The following is a 6,080-nucleotide window of genomic DNA, read 5'->3' as shown; positions in this document are numbered from 1 at the left end:
CAGCTTTTCATTAGAGCTGGTCAGAGGCAATGCAAACTGGCCAGGAACTGGAAGCACTGATGGTGCTCCTGACCCCTCATCACGGCTGTGTCTGGTGCATATTCCAACACATTCTTGGTTGGTGTGTGTTCCTAACTCCTGAACTAGCCAGCAACTCCTGTAATGTCCCAAGGTGAACTTGTGTTAGGAGTGGAGCCAGGCAGGGAGATAATCGCTGAACTGGAGAATAAATGCACCATGTGTCTCTCCTGTTCCAAACCACTCTAATTTCAAACATCTCGCCTCAACAACGATCTGTTAACGAGCTGCAAGCCAAGAATCTGTCAGAAGAATTTAAATACAATTCTGACAAGATCAGAACTAGATAGAATCGAACTTTACCAACCTGTGGCTAAACCAAAGCTAATCCAGTAAGTGCTTGCCCAGGTCACGACAGAAGGTGAGCTTACTGGGATCTCCCTCATTGTAACGGAAACTTCCAAAAGCAGAATTATTTGAGATATTTAAATTCATTAGAGGAAATAGAGTGTTGACTTGAGTCCAAGAGGGTGCCTTCATTCCTCTGAAAACTGAAAAAAGAGGTTGAAGCTAGAGCAGACAAGTGGTGCAGGCAAGGGGATGATGTGGTGAGATGTGAAGTAAGTTCCAAAGAATTTCTGAAAGAGCCATTTTCTGAATGGGAATGGCTTCTGGCAGAGGTGTAGATGTGAGAACAGACTGTCTCCCTCCATGGGACAGGATGTCGGTAAAAGGGATGTGAGGTGGGGAGTCCATCCAGGCTGGGAATATACACTTGATTTGTCTGAACTCCAAAACTGTGGAGACATCCGGGGCTCAGCTGGACACAACGTGCTTCCTCTTTCTTGACATCTGTGTTCCTGTAAACTGATGTGGAGCTGCTTATGCCAGTTATTTGTAGACCCTCCTGTCTTGTGACTGACGTGATTAAACCCAGTAAAGAGATTGTTTCTTTACTGCCAGGTTCCTGCAGAGAAGACTTGGGCCATCTGCTTAATGGTCTGTTGCGTTTCTGGCCGCTGGTGCTGTCGCAGTGGCTGGAGCTCTGCTGTTGTGCAACAGCCACGTATGGAAAGCTTTATCCTTTAATGTGAAAAATGGGAAAGACAGATGCAATCTGGGTCTAATATTGTTCTTGTATGTTTTCCTCACATCTCTCAGGAGCTCTCTTGCTGCTGTCTTTCCTCACTCTGAGCACCAGAGCTCCTCTTTTTACTTGATAAAGCAAGTGCAGTCACTGTCCCCCAAAGCCATATCCCTGCCTCAGGGTGTTCCTCAGGAGGATATGAACCATCTCCCCATGATGGTTGTGACCTGCCTGTACATATCGACACCTCACAGAAATGACAGTTTGTGGAGTTTTTCCTGGCTGTGATTCCAGGCTCAAGTAGATGCACAGTGGATGTCTGGTTAAACCAGCAAAACCCCTTTATTGGAAAACTATGGAAAAAAGATATCAGAAAGATTTAGTGTTCCAAGGAGGATAAGAACCAAATGCCCTGTCTTGCTGGTAGGAGGATGGGAGATTTAGGAGTAGTTAGTAGCATGAGAAAAAAAAACACCAAAAAGATGAATAATACAGGCAGCTCCTGTTTTTTCTATTAAGTTTCTAGGCTACACAGTTTTGTTATAAATGATGGCACTAAATAACCAGCCATGCCCAAGCTCCCTGAAAGGCTCTGTAATATCAGCAGCTGATGTCCCACTGCGCAGGGACACAATTGGGTCTGTTCCTCCAGACAATACACCTGTCAGTGGGAAACAGAAAGCTGGCAATTAGCGGGGAGGCTCTGTGTTGGGCTTTCATCCCAGACAATGAGAAGGGCCTGGAAGAGCGAGATTAAGGCTGGCATGTCCACATGAGATTGCTGAAACGAACCTCACTGAGACTTGGGGGCATTTAAGAAGCAAAACCAAGAAAATAAAACCCTGGTTAAATCTAAGTCTACAAACAAGTCTAGAAAGCAAAATAACACTGGAACAGGATCCTTTGCATTAGAAATGTAAATCTGGACTTGTAGAGGAAACTTTCTTCTCAGCTGAGATGTCTTGTAGTTGTCAGTGTATCACAGGAAATTAAACCAAGTGGGGTTCTGCACTCAAGAACTGAAGAATTCTGGGTGTTCTGCATTGCTCAGCCAGGACCAGGACTAAGCACCAACCTCCACAGACAAGAATTTTTACCTAACTAATGCAAGTTCCAAGCCTGGGGACTCCATACCTTGCACTCTGAATGCTTAAAGGTCTCCCAAATTACTGGCCCTACAAAGGCCCTGAAAGCAATGCAGCAGCAATGCACTGACACAAGTAGTGTCAGTGACTGCTTGTGACCAGTCCTGAACCTGGAAGGGACCAGCTGTTAGAAAGGAACTCATTTGGTCAGCAAGTCTCAAACATTTTTTCTTCTGGTGCAGGTGTTCTTCCAACACACCGGAATCGGGAAAGCTGGAGGAAAATTAGGAAAATCTTTTCCTTGCTATCCGCTCTGGCTCCCCAGGGATGTAATTGAGGATTGCCACACGCCATAATGCAGTGGGTGGGGGTCTCCAGTGGTTACACCCGTGCAGTGCTTTGAGCATAGCTCAAAGCAGGGGCACAGCTCCCATTGCAGAGCTCCTGCACGTCCCTGTTCACCAGCGGCTGAGGTGTGATTGCTGTGGTGAGAGCAGGTCACCTGCTGCTGACAGGGGCACGGCAGGGTGAGGGCTGCAGGGAGAAGTGTACATTTTCTGTGTGAGGAGGTGGTTGGTACAGGCAGGCTCTTGAGACTTCCGTGGGTCACTCTGTCCCCTTGGGGAGGTATTGCTCTGCCTGTGACCTTGTGCCCTCTCCCCTCAGCTTCCTGGGGGACATATCCATCACCTACCAGGCTCTTGATGTGAAGCCTGTAGCATCAGGAAGTTTGGTCAACCCTGATGTGACAGATTTGAAAGGAGAAGGGAAGAGGAAACTAAGAGAACTAGACAAATAATGGCGTTGCCAAACATGCGGGTGTCTGGCCATAAAATCACATCAGTGCAGACCTTCAGTGTGCAGGAGGAACTTGTTTGGATACCTGAAGAAATAGCTTGAGCACGTGTCCTCTCTGTCCCTGCCCTGCTGTGAATGGGAAATGGCATCTGCCATCCCAAGTCCAAACTGTGCACTTGACGACTCCGTCATGGCCAGTCAGCGGTCGCTGTGCAAGTACAGACCAGTTTTCTAGGTAAGGTGAGTGTGGAGGTCAGGTGGTGACACTGTCCAGAGGGGCTGGGAGAGTTGTCTAGATTTTTCCAGGTACTGCTGCTTCTGATAACTTGATCCATGTGAGAGTGGTAAGAGCTTGCTTGGAGTGACAGAGATGGGATGTCCTGCACCGATGGCTTCCTGGGAGCAGGAACAGCAGGAAGTTGTACTGCGACCAGAGCACTGCAATGCAGGGTTAATTACTTCCTGAATGCTGATGAATCTTCTTTTGGGAGAGCTGACCCAGAGATCCCACAGCAGCACAAGCCAGGAGCAGCTTGTGAAACATTCAGATGTGTGAAATTGTAAAATAATTGAGACATGGCAGCTGTGTGACACCCTTTCACAGCCCCAGTACTGGGGAGGGAGGTAAGTCTGCACCTCTTCCGCTGGTGCCTCCTGAGTCAGTCCTTGGCAAACCCTGCCTTGGCTTGAAACTGATTCTGATGGAAGTTTGGGTGACACTAAACTCAGTGAGGAGGAGTTGGGTTAGAGAGAGTGTCAGTTATGAGCAGTAAAAAGCAGGGGGAAGAAAAAGACTGGAGGAGAATAACATCTACAACTGGGCTAGGGGAATGCTGTTTTGAAGGATAACTCTGCAAGAGACAGGCTTGCACATGACCGAGTGATCTCTGACATGTTCTGTGCTTTGTTCCATTTCTCAGTGCATCTTGCTCACACACATGGCTTCTACTCCATTTGGCAAATATTTGATTTATAAAGATTAACATGTTGCTCGCCCATGTGCTGGGAAGCTCTTCCAAGGGTTGTGTGAAAGATGTGCCTTGAGGGTGGCAGCTCAGGGTTTACTCACTGCTAAGGAAACGTTCCTTAAACTGCACCTGAGCTGATTGTTTAAATTGACTGAGTGTAAACAGAACTGCCATCTCTTCCAAACCAAACTAACCCAGAGTGACAGCATCACCCAAATGGCACAACACAACTTGCCCTTTGCTCAGCTGCTTGTTAGAGAGATTTACCAGCATCAAAAGTGCTTGGGGATTTTGCCATCCAAACATCCCGAGGTTGTATATCTGCTTGCCAAGGTCTTCATGTGCTGGATGGACACCTCTTAACTCTAGGAACTCTGTCATTTCTAATTTATGTTAAGATGTAGGAATGAAGGTGATTCCAGAAACCGTAGTTGCCCTAAGGAGAGAACCGACTGTCTTTGTGGGAATTAGTGCTGATACAATGAGGAATCGCCAGCACTGATGGCAACGAATCTGCTCCATGGCAAGGAGCAAACAGATGGCAGTGCCCATGTGTGCATAGAAATCCTCTGGAGAGCCAGGAGGTCCAAAGGAACCACGCTTTCTGGGCTGTGCTCTTTGGGGCCTTTTCAGTGTGATTTTAGGTGAAAGCACAATGAGATGCCAGCTATTGGTTTCCACTTGCTGGCTGTGACCTTTTCTTTGAAATGCCAGTGATGCTTTCTTGCCAGGGTCTCTAGAGCCATCCTTGATGCCAGCCAAAGCATCAAGTCTTATTTGAAAGTCCAGTGCATACTTAAGGAAATTAGTTCGTGTTTAAATCCAGATAACTTTTCTAGGTGAGGTCGGAAACTTGGGTGGCATTCAGTGATCATGGGAAACTTCCCTTCACCTTTCTGCATGTGCACAGAGGAAGGTTTATTTGTATATACAGGGAAGAGTGAGGCTGAGGACTGGATCCCATTTCTAATGCTACTGGAAAACTCTATTTTGTGCTCTTACAAAAGGTGATTCTTTCTGTCTAAGACACAGGCACAAAGAATACAGTTTTGCTGTCTGCTGGGAAACTCTAACTCTCATTAAACCTAATCCAGCCCTAAATTTGAAATAATTTTGCACTTTCCCTCTGAAGATCTTTGGCGTAAAGTTGTGCTCTGCTTCATGCCCTTTGCTCCTTCTATTACCGAAGGAAGCAGGATCCAGTTTTGGCCAAACCATGGTGAGCAGCAGAGCCTTCTCCAGTGCTGCCATGCTGTTGGCAGGCCTTTGGCACTCCGTGCCACGCTGTCCAGGAGTGCCAGGCCATTTCCCAGCTGGCAGTGGTGACTAAGCAGCCCGGAGCAGCTGCCTCCAAGGTCCATTCTTTTGTGGGAGATTTATTGCCGAGAGCAGAGGCGTTGGGATGGGAAAATTTCCTTCATTCCCAGGCGAAGACCCTGAAGAACAAAAGCCAGTTGCCGGTGAATCCATGGTGTGATTCAAGCATTTACTTGGACGGGAGGAGTGGGAACTGTGTGCCTGTTGCTGTAGCAAAAGTGAGTGGGCATCAGCTGAAGGAGCAGCTCTGGCTGGTGAGGTGGGGAGTGCCACAGCCATGGGGGTGACCTGGACCCTCCAGCCTTGGCATTCTCCCCGGGGCAGCTGCAGGCCCCGGAGTGAGGAAACGCCAGAATGCTGAAGCTGCTCGGTGAGGACATTGCACCAGGAACATGCTGGACATGTCCAGACCTGTCCCTCTTCACCTGTGCTCCTGGGCTGTTTTGGGCTCTTGCAACTGTGAGGACCCCTGGTAACTCCCCCACTCCCTGATTTCTTTGCCATGATCCTGTGCCAGACTTTCTGGGAAGGTTTATTGGACACTTCTATGGAGCAGTGACTTGCCAGGGAAGAAGATCCTAGTGCTGCTGGCACAGCGGAGCAGGGAGGGTTGTGAGTGCTTTGCTGTCAGGGCGAGGGTGTCGGCAATGAGGTGGGCTGGAGGGGCGTCCCGGGATGCGATGTGGGGTGAGGACGCGGGCAGTGAGGTGCGGGCGCCCAGCAGCACCCCGGGGACTCGGTGTCGTCGTCCCGCTGCCCAGCGGGCCCGGTGCGGGGAACGGCGGGGCCCGTTTTTGTGGCCGCGGC

General features: G+C 48.9%; 1 protein-coding gene across 3 annotated transcripts in view; it reads left to right on the top strand.

Annotated features, from left to right (window-relative positions):
• Positions 1-5,516: 5,516 nt before the first annotated feature.
• ADGRD2 (adhesion G protein-coupled receptor D2) overlaps positions 5,517-6,080 on the top strand; it is a 25,433-nt gene continuing 24,869 nt past the window's right edge. For 2 of the 3 annotated variants that reach the window (XM_017745587.1, XM_017745584.1), the window contains exons 1-2: positions 5,517-5,643; positions 5,791-5,885. The gene's annotated coding sequence lies outside the window, so the exon portion shown is untranslated. Of the gene's footprint in view, positions 5,746-5,790; positions 5,886-6,080 lie in introns of all 3 variants that reach the window. The other variant, XM_017745585.1, reaches the window with a different exon arrangement.

This window comes from Corvus brachyrhynchos, unplaced genomic scaffold (genome assembly GCF_000691975.1).
Source record: "Corvus brachyrhynchos isolate BGI_N302 unplaced genomic scaffold, ASM69197v1 scaffold59, whole genome shotgun sequence".
NCBI classification, from domain to species: Eukaryota; Metazoa; Chordata; class Aves; order Passeriformes; family Corvidae; genus Corvus; species Corvus brachyrhynchos.
The sequence above is the reverse complement of the archived record's forward strand: the minus strand, read 5'-3'. Positions and strand labels throughout refer to the sequence as shown.